Below are 17,737 nucleotides of genomic sequence, written 5' to 3'. Positions count from 1 at the left end.
TCTCGTAGAGTCTGGTCTTGACCTGTGCGGTCCCCTCGTGATAGCTCTGAAGCCTCACCCAGATCTCTCGAGCTGTAGTACAATCGGAGACACGCTCGAACTCAGAAAGCGAAAGACTCGAGAAAAGCACACTGCGAGCTTTGCTATTTGCGTTGTGCCGATCCTTGTGATCCTGGGTGGTACGGGCCGCGGTAGGGAGCACAACGTAAGTAGCATCCTCGCAAATTTCCCAGACGAGCCAATCAATCCCCTGGAGATGCGCAGACATACGGATCTTCCAATAAGGATAGTTTGACCCATCGAAGTGCGGTGGTTTGCCAGAACCACGCTCCATGTCGCCTTCGTGGATCACGGACCGATTAAGGTGGAATGATCCTTAATCAGCTCTGATACCAATTGAAGGACCGGAAACGGCGACCAGAGGGGGGGGGGTGAATGGGAGCCTCAAATTTCTTTCGAAATCTTCGACCACTGTCCCAATATCAATCCCCAAAAACCATACACGAAAGACTTTGTGACCACGACCCAAGAGAAGGGTGGATGCTCCCTCAGAACACAACGGGTCACCACAGAGCAAACGGATCACAGATCGAGGCCCAAACGAGCAAACTCCCAAAATAAAACAGCACTGCTCTTGCAAATATCGGACACGTCCGGTATTATATCGGACACGTCCGGTATTTTCGGACAAGTCCGGTATGATCTCGGACACATCCGGGATTTTCAGCAGCAAGCTGACCAAAAGAGAAAAATCCGAAACCCCATCAAACGGTGTCCAAAAATCATGAAATTTTAACCATGGCTCTTTAGACACCAAGGGAAGATCTCCACAAAATTTCAGCTCAAAACTCCAAAGTGAGAAATATCGGACACGTCCGGTATGATATCGGACACGTCCGGTATGAACGAGCAGTTTCTCGGGAAAAATTAAATTAAGCCATAACTTGATCAAATCAACTCCAAATGACTTGAAACTTTGCACAAGAGTTCACAAGCGAGTAGAAAGGCAACCTCTAAAAGATCATAGCCCGAGACAAACTCTAACTCCGTGAATCGAAGGAATTGAAGAAAACCCCAAAAAATAGGTCAAGAACTAAAATTGCCCGGATCTGCGATCTCGTGAGGAATTAGCGGATTTCCTTCGGTGAAAAGGTTCTACTCATGTCACTGATCGATCCAAGGCAACAAGAACGAACCAAAACCATCCCAAATCGAAGAAACGAGAGGGGAAACAAGAAGGGACAAAAGGATCTCGTGAAGAACACCAAAATCACATCAAGAACACAACTAAATCATGAATCCCGGAGGGCATACGGTGGTTACGGCCACCGATTCCTTCAAAACCAAGTCACAATTTAAGTTGTGGACCTCTCTCATACATGGAAGCAAACTAGAGGAAGAAACCCTAAAGGAAAAAATGAAAACTGGAGGAGGTGAGGGAGATGGGGGCTCCCTCATCCTATTTAACAGGGCTATTACACATTCTCAGTTTTGCCCCTGGATACAAATGAGTTGAACCGCTAAGCCCAAGGGCGTTGTTGTCCAACCCGGTGTAATCTTGATCCGACGGCCACCGCGCCTTCTCACCGGTAGCTTCGTCTCGACGCGAACTCCCCGATGCCGCCACGTGCCGTCCGTCCCTCCTCGGAACCTCCGCCCGGGTTTTGAGGCACAAACCCATAAACCGTCCATCCGATGGTTTTGAGGTCCAAACCATCAAACCGTCCGCGAGTAGCGTACTCCATACGTGTCCCCCGCCATCCGACGCGTGTCACCGCCGTCCTCGACCGGCCGGCCCGCCAAGTCCTCCTGAGCCTCGCTCGACTCACGCGTCCGCCGTCTTGACCCGGTCAACACCGTCACTCCATGTCTTCTTGCACTTGTCGATGTCCCAAGTGTCAGCCACCGTGGCTAGTCACCCGGCCTCTGGGTCCCTCGGTCCAAGCCTCACGTCCGTCCTTCACCGCTCCCGGTCTGTCGGCACGGCACGTCCTCCTTGACCTTCACCTCGCCGTCGACCACCGCATCCGAGCTCCACACCTGCACAACACAAGCCAAAAGACATGTCGCACACATAGCTTTCGCCATGGTAAGGTTAGTCACCACTCAACCTACTTCGTGGATCACATTGACAATCACTCATCACAAAACGAACACACACGGGTACTTGTCAACCTTATGTTCGCACATCGACACCCTCTACCCCGTCTTTCTTCTGTACCTACGACTGTCATGGAGGCCCTCCGCAAGTCCCTCAGACAATGGCGTGTCTGGTTGTGCACTCTCCCTTGCACGTCCAGTGTTGGCAACACCAGTGCATGCCTTCGTCCTTGATGCGTTCATCGGGCCTGGCAAACCCGGGGCATGCCTCGCCATGGCGGCCTTGACTACATCATCGGCATCGACCTTCTCCCACGACGATTGCCTCGACGTGTCACCATCTTTGTCTACGGCGCCTTCTCTTTTGCGCCACCATCTTGGCACCCCATCGTGCGCCCGCGGCTTATGCGGCTACCTCAACTTCGGCATCCTCGACTACTACGTCGACCACGGCTATCCTACGCACAGCATCTTTGACTACGGCTATTCGCCCCTCGCGCTCGGTCTACCTCGACATCGGCAAAAAGGGCTATCATCTGCATGAGTCCTTACCGGTTTTCTCTCCAGTCCTAGCGTCTACACTGCGCCAAGTTGTGACTGTGGGGGATGTTTGTTGACTTCTTCTCCAGTCTCATCGTGTGCGGCGCTCCCGCTGTGAGCGGAGGATGTTAGACTATATTTGGTACTCACCATAGATAGGCTAGTTCTTAGCCATTGGCTCCTACCTGTAATCCTATGACTGAGTTAGTGATCCCCTAGCATGTAGCTATGCAAGTGCTTCGGCACTTTATATGTACCGGCCAAGATCCCATTGCAATACAATCCATCCATTCATACCAGTATTTCCCTTCTCGCAGTGGCAATAATCTGACTGGTGACATACCTCCTGGCATTGCATTGTGCACCGAGTTGAGGGCTCTGAACCTTGCAAGGAATGACCTTGTGGGGGAGATACCAGAGACTTTTAAGGATTTGAGATCCCTGTCGTACCTAGCACTCGGAGGAAATGGCTTCAGGAACCTGTCGTCGGCATTACAAAACTTGCAACACCTGCCCAACCTGACAACTTTGGTGCTCACCAGGAATTTCCGTGGTGGTGAGACAATGCCAGTGAATGGCATTAATGGGTTCAAGAGCATGCAGGTGTTTGTCCTTGCAAACTGCTTACTCACAGGCACAATTCCGCCTTGGCTGCAGTGCTTGGAAAATCTCAATTTGCTGGACATTTCTTGGAACAAGTTAAATGGGAATATCCCACCATGGCTAGGGAAATTGAACAATCTCTTCTACATCGACCTGTCAAACAATTCTTTCTGTGGGGAGCTTCCTATGAGCTTCACTCAGATGAGGAGTTTGATTTCAACTAATGGCTTGAGTGAGAAGTCACCAACAGAGGACCTCCCATTGTTCATCAAGAAGAATTCAACTGGTGCAGGTTTGCAGTACAACCAAATCAGCAGCTTCCCGCCGTCACTTATACTCTCGAGCAACCTGCTTGCTGGGCCAATTTTGTTAGGTTTTGGTCATCTAGTGAAGCTTCATGTGCTGGACTTGAGCCGGAACAACTTCTCAGGGCCAATTCCTTATGAGTTATCAGGCATGTCTAGCTTGGAAGTTCTGAATTTAGCCCACAATAATCTCAATGGGAGCATTCCATCATCACTAACAAAGCTGAATTTCCTATCCAAGTTTGACGTGTCGTACAACAATTTGTCTAGAGCCATCCCAACAGGGGGTCAGTTCTCAACTTTTTCAAATGAGAATTTTGCAGGCAATTCTGGGCTCTGCCCTCTATGGAATTCCTGTTATCAATCGTTGCAATCAGAGGATGAACCTCAACACCACGACATGTATACTTCAATACAAATCACACACATCATGGTGGAAGTAGGATTTTTTGGGGGGCTGCTGATGGTCTGGAGTGTACTGTATTTTGCAAGGCCCTGGAGGTCTGCTTATTTTAGTCTGATCGATAGGTTCTTTGATATGCCGTGTATCTGGACAGTACAGAATGTGACCAACCTCAGAATAAAAAGAAGGAATGAAGTTCGTCCTTCACCTTGTTCGCTGGTTGATTTCAACCAGCCCAAACCAGCCAACCAACAGTGTTTTCCTCTCACATAAAACCAGCCCAAACCAGCCCTGCTATTTCCAGGTTCGCGCTTGTGTAAATAGTCTTTTACTGTGATATACAGCATTGCTTGATTCCTACTTAAGTGGAGAACAAATAACTACTTATACTCTCTTTATACACGCAGGAATCCCTGGCCTCTGGGGCGTCGGCACTGTGCGGTGCTGTTCATTTCTCTCTCTCTTTTTTCCTTTTTTCGCTTTTTTCATGGGAAGTTTTTTTGTTTTGCTTTGTTTCTTTTCATGGAAATTCTTTCCTTCTAAAAAATAAGCACGCACAATAGGCGCACGCAGCGAAGCGTGTGTACTGTGCTAGTCATTATCCAGTGGCAGTGAAAGGGAACTGCACTGACGTTGGTGGGGGCATTGACCCTGGCTCTGTTTGCTGGTTGGTTTCTAGGTTGATAAGTTCGGCTGGTGCTAATTTGTTATGAGAGAAAAACACTGTTGACTAGCTGATAAGCTTTAGCTGAAACTAACCAGCGAACAGGCTGGCTTCTTCTCCCTGCAAACTCCAACAACAACTTATACATCGGGATCTGGTACCATAACATACCGGGGCGCACCGTAGTGTGGGTCGCCAACCGCGACAGCCCAGTCACCACGCCCTCATCTGCCAAGCTTGTCATCACCAACAGCTCAGAGCTGGCGTTGCTGGACTCCAATGGCCGCTTCCTTTGGACAAACAGTGTGACCAGTACTGTTGATGCTGGAGCTGTGGCGGTATTACTCAACTCGGGAAACCTTGTGCTCCGTTCCTCCAACGGCACAGAGATATGGCAGAGCTTTGATCACCCGACTGACACCATCCTTCCAACCATGAGGCTGTTGATAAGCTACAAGGATCAAGTGGTCACCAGTCTCGCTGCTTGGAAAGGGGCTGACGATCCATCAACTGGCGAGTTCTCTTGCAGTGTCGATCCCAGCTCTGACCTTCAGATCTTCATTTGGCGTGGAAGCCAGCCATACTACCGCACCACTGTGCTTGACGGTATCTTCGTGTCCGGCGACACAAAGTCGAAGCAACACCAACTTTATCATGTACAAAACCGTTGTTAACACAGAGGACATCTTCTACTTCATGTACACAGTCTCCGATGGCGCACCCTACACACGTGTACTGCTTGACCACACCGGCAGATTGAGAATCCTGACATGGAGCAACAGCACATTGCCCTGGACAGTCACCTCTGAGTCCCCAGGGGATTGCAATCTCTACGGCGCTTGTGGCCCCCGTTCAGTTACTGCGACCAACACAGGGGCTGCTCCAACGTTCCGGTGCCCTGATGGGTTTGAGCCTCTTGACAGTCTCAACTTTTCAAGAGGATGCCAGAGAAAGGAAGCCCTGAAAATGCGGGAACGGAAATCATTTTGTGACCTTGCCCAAGGTGAAGCTTCCTGACAAGTTCCTGGATGTGGGGGACAGAAGCTTCGACCAGTGCGCAGCTGAGTGCAGCATGAACTGTTCTTGCACGGCGTATGCCTTCACCAACTTGAGCAGTTCTGACACCATGGGTAGCACATCTAGGTGCTTGGTCTAGACTGGGGATCTCGTTGACATGGGTAGGGCAGCACTTGCAGCTCAGAGCTTGTACCTCCGGCTCGCCGAGTCTTCACCTGGTATGCACTATCCAATCACCACATTTCTTTGATCCTACAGTGACATTTACAAACTATACCGACATTAGTGCAAACACATAGTAAATCATCAGAACAGAACTTGTGAATATGACTCATAGCTTGCCCTGACACCAATCGCATTATAATCTCAATGCTTTTAAATTCATTATTACTGGTAACAATTTTAATAATCGTAACAGTAAATAAACGTATAAGCATATGTGATATAACCTCCACAATATCAAAACCCCAGGAGCAATGTTGGAGGTGTTACCATTTGAGTGGTAGAAAAAATATTTTAAGCATATCAATCTATTAATCATTGTGGAGGTGCAGTGTTCACAAATCAGTTTGTTTCCGTGTGCAGTTCAAAAGAAAAGGAATTTAACAATGATTTTACTCTTGACCATACCAAGCCTGGTACTACTTGCATTCATAGCCTTTTTCTGGGCACACAAATACAGAGGTAAAAATAACAAGAGCCCTGTTCTCCAACATGCTACATTGTGCTTGAAGTGTTGATAACAAGAACCCTTTGATTTTTCTACTAGCAGGCAAACGGCAAAAGAAGGAAGCTCAGAAGAGAATGATGATAGAATACTTGGAGTCTACAGATGAACCTAGGGAGAAAAATATAGAATTCCCATTTATTAATTTTAATGACATTATTGCTGCAACAGACAATTTCTCTGACTCTAATATGTTTGGGAAGGGAGGATTTGGTAAAGTTTACAAGGTAAGAGTTCTAAAATAATTTTCCTTTTTCCATGAAACTCACAGTGATAAACAAAGTACTATTCAGTTACCTCATTTGGAATGATTAAAACATCCTTGGAAAGTTGGAAGTTGGCAAGGAAGTAGCCATCAAGAGACTTAGTAAGGGTTCTGGGCAAGGCACAGAGGAGTTCAGAAATGAAGTGGCCTTGATCGCAAAACTGCAGCACAAGAACCTAGTTAAGCTTCTTGGTTGTTGTATTCATGAAGATGAGAAATTGTTGGTTTATGAATACTTGCCCAACAAAAGCTTGGATTCCTTCCTTTTTGGTAAATTCAAGTATCAATAGTTATCACTTTGCAAGCAAACACAGTTCTATATATGCATTATGATAATGCCTCATTTTGTGCTGTTCTTATCAGACTCTACGAGAAAGAAAATGCTTAAGTGGCCAACAAGGTTCAAGATAATCCAAGGGATAGCTAGAGGAATTATGTATCTCCATCAGGACTCAAGACTAAGAATAATCCATAGAGATCTAAAAGCCAGCAACATCTTGTTAGATAAGGAGATGAGCCCCAAGATATCAGATTTTGGTATGGCTAGGATATTCAATGGTGATCAGATTCAAGCTACTTAACTGGAACGTCAGGGGCTTGAATGATGCTGCCCGCCAAGACTCGGTAAGCAAGTTAGTGAGAACCACTGGTGCCACCATTGTATGTCTACAAGAAACAAAGATGCAAGTTACGGATCATAATGTGGTGCGCCGCACAGTAGGAGCAAAATTTGTAAACTCCTATATTGTGCTCCCGGCAGGAACAGACTCGAGGAGGCCGTTTTCCTTGCTGTGAATGAAGACTTCTTCGACCTCTCCGACATTGCACTGACCTCGAACGCTATAACTGCGCAAATCAACATGAGGGCGGATGGAATAAAGTGGCAAATTACAGTGGTATACGGCCCGCTAGGAGAGGCAGCCAAACTTCAATTCCTCCAAGAATTGAAGAATATTCCGCCACCAGGAATACAATAGATGGCTCATCCTGGGAGATTACAATCTCATCCACCAGGCAGAAGACAAGAACAGCTCCAATCTAATCTGGCTCCTCACGGGAGCATTTAGAGCGACGATCGATCATTTGAGGCTCAAAGAAATCAAGCTAAATGGACACCGCTTCACTTGGAGCAATCAATAGGAGAACCCAACGCTCACTAGAATTGATAGACTACTATGTACCCCCGAGTGGAAACTGTTCTTCCCCGCATGCTTCTTACATTCCCTTCCATCGCCCATGTCGGACCATACCCCGCTGCTACTGCAAGGAGAGCTTGACCACCATCAGAGCACGTCCTTTCGCTTCGAAAATTACTGGACTAAGATGGAAGGCTTCCAAGATCTTATCCAAAACATTTGGAATAGGCCGGTCGCCTCTGCTCTTCCTATGAAACGCTTGCATATCAAAATGGCGCGTGTAGCAAAAGGAATCAAGCATTGGAAAAAGACAAGATAGGGGATACGAGGCTGCAGCTCGCCATAGTGAAAGAAGTATTGTTACAATTACAAGCAGCCCAAGAGCATAGGTTGCTCACTGGCTTGGAGCTTCACCTATGTCAGCGCCTCAAAGCCCGTAGCCCTGGGCTCGCAGCCATTGAAAAATCAAGAATCAGACAGAGATCAAGGCTCACATACATCCGGTGTGGAGATGCTAACACCAAAATTTCCCACAGTAGAGCCAATGCACGTCGTAGAAAGAATTACATACATTGTCTGCATACGGATGGGGGGATTGTGGTGGCTCATCAACAGAAAGAAAAGGTGATACAAGATTATTTTAAAAATCACATTGGCTTCGCGGTTCTGAGAACTTCGACAGTCAATTGGCAATCCCTTGGCTACAATCAACAGGATCTCTCTGATTTGGAGGTGCCTTTCTCCCAGGATGAGGTAAAAAATACTATATATTCCATGCCTTCTGACAAAGCGCCAGGCCCGGATGGCTTTACGGGTGCCTTCTTCAAAGCCTGTTGGGAAATCATTAAAGATGATGTTATGGCAGCCATGAACAGCCTATTCGCATTGAATGCCCAGGGTTTTGAATGGCTAAACTTGGCTTGCATTATCCTTCTGCCCAAAAAATGGATGCAACAAGAGTTACAGATTTTAGACCCATCAGCCTCGTCCATAGCATTGCAAAGATCTTCTCCAAAGTGTTAGCTAACAGACTTGCCCCTCGACTGAACTCCCTCGTCTCCAACTGCCAGAGTGTATTTATAAAAAAGAGAAGCATCCATGATAATTTTCTTTATGTCCAAGGAGCAGTACAAAGGCTACATAGGCAGAAGATACCGGCTTTGTTCATGAAACTAGACATCCACAAAGCTTTTGACACGGTACATTGGGGGTACTTGCTTGAGATTCTGCAGGCCCTAGGCTTCGGACCGCGCTGGCGTGAATGGATCTCTATCCTCCTACATACATCCACCTCGACACCCTTGCTTAATGAGCGGCAGGGGGGCACTTTTAGCCATGCCAGAGGCGTCCGATAGGGAGATCCGCTTTCACCCATGCTATTCATCCTAGCTATGGACCCGCTTCAACGTTTGCTTGACCAAGCAACTCAACATGGGATACTCACCCCCTTACCCATCACGGCGGCAAAATGGAGAACCTCTATGTATGCAGACGATGCGGCTATTTTCATCAGCCCAACAAAACACGATGTAGAAGCCATCAAAATCATCCTACAGGCTTTTGGCACATTCTCGGGACTCCATATTAATCTACAAAAGAGCTCAGTGCATCTAATCAGTTGTGCAAACGTCAACCTAGACCAAGTCCTATCACCCTTCACCGGTAGTAGAGGGGGCTTCCCATGCAAATATTTGGGGTTGCAACTCCACATCAGATCACTGCAAAAAGTCCATGTGCAACCTCTCATTGACCGTATTGGACAAAGGTTACCCAAATGGAAAGGTAGATGGCTAAACAAAGTGGAATGCCTCACTCTAGTAACCTATGTCCTCTCCTCCATGCCAACCTACCACCTCACAGTCTTTCCTTTGGTGGCATGGGCTAAGAAAAAGATCGACAAAATTAGGAAGATCTTTCTTGTGGAAGGGGGAGGAGAATGCCAATGGCGGACACTGCCTGGTTAACTGGCCAATAGTTACCAGACCAAAAGACCTTGGGGGTTTAGGCGTTCCTGACCTTGATAGATTTGGGAGAGCCCTCCGGTTGCTGCTGGCTTTGGCAAGAATGGGTGGACAACTCCAAGTCTTGGAGCGGCTCAGAGCTTCCATGTTCTGACGATGATCATCTCCTCTTCAACTCCTCAATCATTATAACTTTGGGTGATGGTGCAAAGACTAAGTTTTGGCACCATAATTGGCTTGATGGACAAGCTCCTAGGTACCTAGCCCCGAACTTGTTTCGCCTTGTTTGAAGGACAAACCGAACGGTGCAACAAGAGCTCCGGAATAACAATTGGATGCACACGCTAGGAAGGAAAATCACCTCGGCTGTCCACATAGAGGAGTTTGTGTCCCTTTGGATACGAATACAGGAGGTGCACCTACAACAGGGCGTCCTAGGACACCATCATCTGGCGATGGACCAAGGATGGGATTTACTCCATCCGCTCAGCCTACAGAATTCAATTCAAAGGCTCGCTCGTCCCCTTCCGTACGGGATTGATTTGGAAAGCACATGTGGAGAATAGATGCAAGATCTTCGCCTAGATTTTAGTGTAAGATAAAATTCTAATGGCGCAAAACCTACAAAAGAGAGGGTGGCCACACCAACAACAATGCGTGCTGTGCAATGGTCCCTTAGAAACCGGCCTCCACCTATGCCTATGTTGCCCTTTTGCTAAGGCGGTTTGGGATCAAATCCTCTCGTGGGAAAACTTCACTCAACTGCAACAGCAACCCCAGGTAGACCCCATCCATATTAGGTCATGGTGGGAAGAGGCGGTAAGGAAAGTGCCAAGATCTGAGCGTAGACGACTTAATGGGGTAGTAATCTACACCTTTTGGAATATTTGGAAAGAGAGAAATAGGAGAATTTTCAACAACAGGATAGAAACGGTGCCGCAAGTAGCCGCAAGGATAAAGGAAGACATAGAGTAAAGGAAGAGAGCACTCGCTTATGTTTAGTTGTTGTCCCCCATTTGGGCCGTGCGTTTCCCTCCTTTACATGCTTGTGGGGGTTTGAAATCCTCATCTCAAGTGTCCTTGCTTGTACATAAACTATCTTTCCCTATCTTAATTGAAAGGCAGAGCTCCTGCCATTGCATTCAAAAAAAAAAGATTCAAGCTAATACTAACAGAGTTGTTGGGACCTGGTAAGTTACTCCTTCATTGCTGATTATTCATATTGAATTTATATGCCTGCACTTTGTCAAACTATGCTGACTTTATAGGTGAAATCATTTGCATAGTGGTTACATGTCTCCTGAATATGCAATGGAAGGTGCCTTTTCAGTCAAATCGGACACCTATAGCTTTGGCGTTCTATTGCTGGAGATTGTAAGTGGATTAAGGATCAGGTCAACACACATTATCATGGATTATCCTGACCTTATCTCATATGTAAGTATCGAAATGCATAGAATTTAGGGACTAAAGCTATCCAAAGACAATAGAGGTGACCTCACTAGCAATTTTATCTCTGTTCAGGCATGGAACTTGTGGAAAGATGGAAAAATAGAGGAACTAGGTGGACTCGTCAGTTATGGAGAGTAGTTGTCTTGAAGAAGCTTCACGATGCGTCCATATAGGGCTCTTGTGTGTTCAACACAGTCCAAGTTTCAGGCCCCTCATCTCAGCAGTTGTGTCCATGCTGGAGATCAAAACCATGCAGCTCCCGGTACTAATGCAACCTGTGTATTTTGCACAAAGGGACGGTGAACCTAGAAGAGCCAGTGATGACAGGGTATTGTCTGTGAATGATATTAGCTTCATGACGCTAGAAGGCCGTTAGATCTTAGATGTTCAATGCCAATTTTTTTCTGTGTGAATTTTAACAAATTGCAAGAGTGTAAGAAATCTTCTCTTAATTGTAGATGGACAAGAGAATTCTGGCATAGGTGGTTGTTCTGTCTCTGAGCGTATTACATAGAAAACACCTAGTTCGAGTAGAGTCTAGAGTGTATGCGAAAAAGAAATAGCTGTGAATGATGCATTAAGAATTGATGATATTTGTATCGACCTGATATACCTAATTTCAGAAAAATGGTATTCCTATTTCACATGAGATTAGTTGTTCTCTCGAGATTTGCAAGCAGTGGACATCCGTCTAGGCCAATGCATCTTATTACTTGCTATGAACCTTAGTTCATATCGGGGATAGGGAGGATAACCAGTGCCAAGAGGAAGGCCGGGCAAAGTCGGCGTGGAGGGAGACTAGAATATTTGGGGTAACTGGGTTGTTTATTGTTCATTGCTTGATTCCTCATAAGCTGATTACAGGAGTATAAATAGAGCTGCCCAGCCTCTAGCTTCTTGTTTCTCTCCCCACCATCAACTCTAATCTTTCAACCGTACTATTAATTCGCATTGATTACAGCCGCATGCTCTTACTGCTGTGCTTCTGGCAGCTGCATGCGCCTCTATTGCTGCAACCATAACTACTAATCACCAACCATCTACTAATTGCCCATCTACTAATTGTTATTGATCACAGCTGCATGCACCTCTATTGCTACGCTCCTGGCAGCATCTTGAGCCCTAGAGTGGCTTGGTATTGTCGGCCCCACATAACATTACTATTAAGAACTGAGCATTATTGCTTACATTTTTATTGGCTGTCGAGTCAGAAGATGAGAGCTCTTAATAATCTTCACGTTTGCAAGAAGTTATAAAAGTTATTTCAATTGACCATGACCTGTGACAGCAGAATTCATCTCTCCTATCTTCAGAAAATAGTTTTCAGAATTGCCAGCTTAACTCAGACTAGACAGACTTCCACTGAAGTTTCAGAAACAATGTTCAGCTCTTCGGTCTTCGTATCTGCCTTACCTCTTTCTCCATTCAGAAAATATATTTTCCATTCTAAGAATTGCAATATGGAACTAGGTTTTGTAATACTATGAAGAACAAGTAACTAGCTGCTAAAATCACCGGTTCGTTTGCAGGTTTGGGGCTTATTTTAGCCGTGTTTTCGATGCTCTGCTCGTGTTCTACCAAAACACTGAGATGTGTCTAGGTCACGATTTTCCTAATTGATTTCTTTGATGACCGGTTTGATCAGAAATTCTTTTTTGAAAAGACGGTCTCAAAGGAATTCTCCTTTCCAACAGTCATGTCTTGTTGGTGTTGATGGTGCCGTCGAAAAAACTTAGAAGAAAGGGCTGAATTGTACATCGATCTCCTACAAGAGTCTTGCAGCAAGACTAGGTGGGGTTGAACCGTTCTTGCGTGCTTAAAGCGTCAAACCGCATGTTAGTAGTACTTTTCAAGTTTCATGCAGGTGACAGCAGCGGTAAAGTCAGCTCATTGTTTTACAACTTCCAAGAAAAAGAACAGTACAGAGTTTAGCTAAAATACAACGATATCCATTTTAGTGCTCATCCACAGCTAGATGCTCCCTGCCTCCCAAGTCAACCACCATGGCTGATGCCTGAATGCCTGATAGCTCCCTCGTTCCACAGGGCCTCCTTCCCAATCCCACCACGACCAATCAGCAGAAATCTTTGGTACGGTACTAAGCTGATTCAGCGGCCGCCTCTCACCGGAGATATGGGAGGCAACCGCTGTTTCGTCCACTTCCTGGTCGCCGCCGTACTTGTCCACTTCCATGGCGCTGTTGTCGGACAGTACCTGAACCAGACTACTCATTGTCACCCTGCCGACCTGGAGGCGCTTCTGGCCTTCTCCAAGGGCCTGGGCACGGACGACGCCGGGCTTGTCGGATGGGAAAGTCCCAACGACACCTCCTGCTGTTCCTGGACCGGCGTCTCATGCGATCTTGGGAGGGTGGTCGGCTTGGATCTCTCCAACAAGAGCCTAAGTGGCGGCATCTCCTCCTCCATCGCCTCCCTCGACAGCCTCGTGGCGATAAACCTCTCCAGGAACTCTCTTCGCGGCCAGGCGCCCGTGGAGCTCGGCCGTCTCCCGGGCTTGCGTGTGCTTGACCTCAGCGTGAACCTGTTCTCCGGCGGATTCCCAGCCAGCGAGGATGGCTTTCCTGCTATCAAGCTGGTCAACATCTCCTTCAACAGATTCGACGGGCCGCACCCTTCGTTCCCCGCCGCGGCGAAGCTAACGGTTCTTGACATCTCCGGCAACACCTTCTCCGGCGGCATCAACTCATCCGCGCTCTGTCATGCGCCGGTACAGGTTCTGCGGTTCTCAGGGAATGGGTTCTCCGGTGAGGTGCCCAGCGGCCTGAGCCGATGCAAGGCGCTCGTGGAGCTCTCTCTCGACCGAAACGACTTGACTGGCGACCTCTCCAGCAACCTGTACACGTTGCCCAAGTTGAGGAGGCTTCGCTTACAGGAAAACCAGCTCACTGGCAGTCTCGACAATGCCCTTGGTAACCTCTCTCAGCTTGTGCAGCTTGACTTGTCCTATAACAGGTTCACTGGCTCCATCCCTGATGTCTTTGGAAAGATGAGGTGGCTAGAGTCCGTAAACTTGGCCACCAATAAGTTGGATGGTGAATTGCCTGCTTCCCTGTCCAGTTGTCCACTGCTGAGGGTAATCAGCCTGAGGAACAACTCGCTGTCTGGTGAGATTGCTATCGACTTCAACTTGCTGCCGAAGCTGAATACTTTTGATATTGGAACCAACAATCTGAGTGGTGTTATACCTCCTGGCATCGCCGTCGTGCACCGAGCTGAGGACGCTGAATCTTGCAAGGAACAAGCTCGTGGGGGAGATACCAGAGAGCTTTAAGGATTTGAGATCCCTGTCGTACCTAGGACTCGTAGGAAATGGCTTCACGAACCTATCTTCAGCATTGCGAGTTTTGCAACACCTGCCCAACCTGACTAGTTTGGTGCTCACCAGGAATTTCCGCGGTGGTGAGACAATTCCTGTGGATGGCATCAGTGGGTTCAAGAGCATGCAGATGCTCGTACTGGCAAACTGTTTGCTCACGGGCGTAATTCCACCTTGGCTACAGAGCTTGGGAAGCCTCAATGTGCTCGACATTTCTTGGAACAAGTTAAATGGGAATATCCCGCCATGGCTAGGGAAGCTGGACAACCTCTTCTACATCGACCTGTCAAACAATTCTTTCAGTGGTGAGCTTCCTATTAGCTTCAAACAGTTGAGGAGTTTGATTTCAACTAATAGCTTGAGTGAGCCGTCACCAACAGAGGACCTCCCATTTTTCATCAAGAGGAATTCAACTGGCAAAGGTTTGCAGTACAACCAGGTCAGTAGCTTCCCACCGTCACTTATACTCTCGAACAATCTGCTTGTTGGGCCGATCTTGTCAGGTTTTGGTCATCTCGTGAACCTTCACGTGCTGGACTTGAGTTGGAACAACTTCTCAGGGCCAATTCCTTATGAGTTATCAGGCATGTCTAGCTTGGAAGTTCTGAATTTAGCCCACAATGATCTCAATGGGAGCATCCCATCATCACTAACAAAGCTGAATTTCCTCTCCAAGTTTGACGTGTCGTACAACAATTTGTCTGGAGACATCCCAACAGGGGGTCAGTTCTCCACCTTTTCAGATGAGGATTTTGCGGGCAATTCTGCGCTTTGCTCTCTTTGGAAGTCCTGTCATCAGGCTGTGCAATCAGAGGATGAAGATGAACACCATGACATGGACACTGCAAAGCAGATCACATACATCATGCTGGAAGTTGGATTTGCCTTCGGGCTTCTGATGCTCTGGAGTGCACTGTATTTTGTGAGGCCTTGGAGGATTGCATATTTTAGGCTGGTTGACAGCTTATTACTTGATAGGCCATGTGTCTGGACAGTGATGAAAGTGACCAGCCTCAGATTTAGAAAGGAGAATGAAGTTCATCCCTGAAAGATGTCTGGAGCTTCTATTCCAGCTTTGCGAACTATGCTAAGTGCTATATAGAATTCGCTTGATTCCTACTCAAGTGCGACATCATTCGAAGTTTGTCTCAACTAGTAGTACTGAAAAGATTAGGTGGCTGCAGTTCGGTAGTACTGAACCATGATGTCGACTGTCAGAGAATTTCTGTCTGAAACTCCGAATGGAATTTTGATAAGGGCTCATGGCACCTTGATAGATTTACTTATGAAAATATGATTAATTTAATAATATCTATTTTGTATCATAAATGTTTGTACCTTTTATATAGATTTAGTTAATTTGAAATTGTTTGTAGGTGCTGAGATCGATGGTACGTGTAGATTTGTATTTAAAAAGAGGTTATCACTATATATATTATATATTTTTGTTACAAATTTTGAAACATGTGTTTGCAGGATGCTACGTACTCCTACATTGATAAACGTGTTTTGTATATGCTGCTGCTTGTCAAGGCCCCATCTCAGGAGTCCAAGAACGTCTGCTGCCCCTGTACGGAGAGCACCCCTTGTGATCGTATTTGGATGGTATGGTTCTGGAGGAATTTGGATGGTTTGGAGAAATTTATGAGAGGAAAACACTGTTCCGGATGAAAAAAGAAGCGTATCAAGACAGGTTTAAGGGCACGCAAACGGAGCAAAAAGAGGTTAAAGCACCAGCAACTTGCCGAGCATTACTGTGTTGTCGCCCAGGCTTAATGAACTACGGGCAGGCCAGGCCAGCTGTGGTTAATGTTAACCGACAGATAAGCCTTGTACTTAGGCTCAGCTTTACCGTGATCACACGGACGCAACAGCCAGCAGATGAGACAAGGAACACAGTCAAGCAGTAGGAGAAGATGCATTGCATATTAGCATGCACGCAATGGGCAGCTAACCGAGACAGCTTGGACCACGGCTGCAGCTGCAACAGTCCAGCTCCAGCACAGTTGTTGCCTACAGTGTAATAATCCTGCCACGTCTCGCCGGTCGCCTGTTCGTTTGGCTGTGGCTTGTCGTAAACGATCGTAAATTTTCAATCGGAATAATATTTTTCTCTCACACAAATCAACCAACAGTACTTCTTCACAAACCAGCAGCAACGATACGAACCAACCAACCGAACATGCTGTTAGCGCCGTAATTCCGGGCTCACATGGCCGGACCGACCGCGTCGGCGTCGAGACGCTGTACTTGCGAGCAACCGTTCATGCAGGCTGCTGCAGAGGACGCCAAAATGGCGCCAACCCGTGAGTGGGAGTGCTGCGAGTCTGCAACTGGAGGCTCGATGATTCATTCAGATTTCAGACAGAGATGAGGCACGGCCCCCATCGCTTGACTGACTGACAGCCGACAGGTCCGCTTCGTAACACTTTTTGATTCGAACTGGACACGACCATTTGGATCCAAAACGTCCAAATTCAAATAATGCACCGGCAGAGACAGAGGATCTAAATTTCATTTCGGCACGTTGGATGCAAGCAGGATGCGGAGATCTGTGAACAATGCCGGTCTGAACAGTGAACACGATCTGGCCGGTCGATCTGGACACGGCGGCTACAAACCAAGCCGCAGCGGCTACAGGGATTTTACAATCAAGGAACGGAAACAACGTGCGTGCATGCTTCCAAGCTCCAAGGTTGGCACTTGGCAATCCTAAGCACTCACTCCACACGCACAGACAAGTGACATGTGAGCCCTGAAAAGAAAAAAAGGAAATGAACATGTCGTCGTGCTTCGGGATCCTCGTTCGCAGTTCTTTCATGCCGGCCGGCCGGGTATCCACATGGCTAGACGCCAAAGGTATCCTTCTGATCGGACGGTGTGGCCGGTGCCGGCTGCGCCCAGCCGGCGGGTCGACGAGCGGTGCGCGTGGCGTGGGGGCTTCAGCGTAGGCAGGCGGATCGGACCGGTTGGTGGGGGGCAACGCTGCCCGTGATGGCACGGCGCCGTGCGGTGGCGCGGCCGCGACCGCGAGCGCATGTGAGCGCGAGATCCGTCCAGCTTTAGCGTGCATGTCGCCATGTCCTCTGAACGCCGGACCGCGTCTCGTCAGGCGATCGAAGTCGGAACTCGGAACAGCGCTGTGCCGCTGTTCGTCGACGAGGACCGCTGTGCCCTGCCAAAGCTCCTCCTGGCTATAGGCTAGGTGCAGTGCAGTGCAGCCAGCAA

The 17,737-nt window shown here is 47.6% G+C and overlaps 2 pseudogenes; both read left to right on the top strand.

Annotated features, from left to right (window-relative positions):
• The first annotated feature begins 2,374 nt into the window (after positions 1-2,374).
• Positions 2,375-11,549, top strand: LOC136496237 (G-type lectin S-receptor-like serine/threonine-protein kinase SRK; annotated as a pseudogene).
• Positions 11,550-13,234: 1,685 nt separating this feature from the next.
• On the top strand, positions 13,235-15,591 carry LOC136495187 (phytosulfokine receptor 1-like; annotated as a pseudogene).
• Positions 15,592-17,737: the final 2,146 nt, after the last annotated feature.

Source organism: Miscanthus floridulus, chromosome 12 (genome assembly GCF_019320115.1).
Source record: "Miscanthus floridulus cultivar M001 chromosome 12, ASM1932011v1, whole genome shotgun sequence".
NCBI lineage: Eukaryota > Viridiplantae > Streptophyta > Magnoliopsida > Poales > Poaceae > Miscanthus > Miscanthus floridulus.
This window is presented reverse-complemented; position numbering and strand designations above follow the sequence as displayed.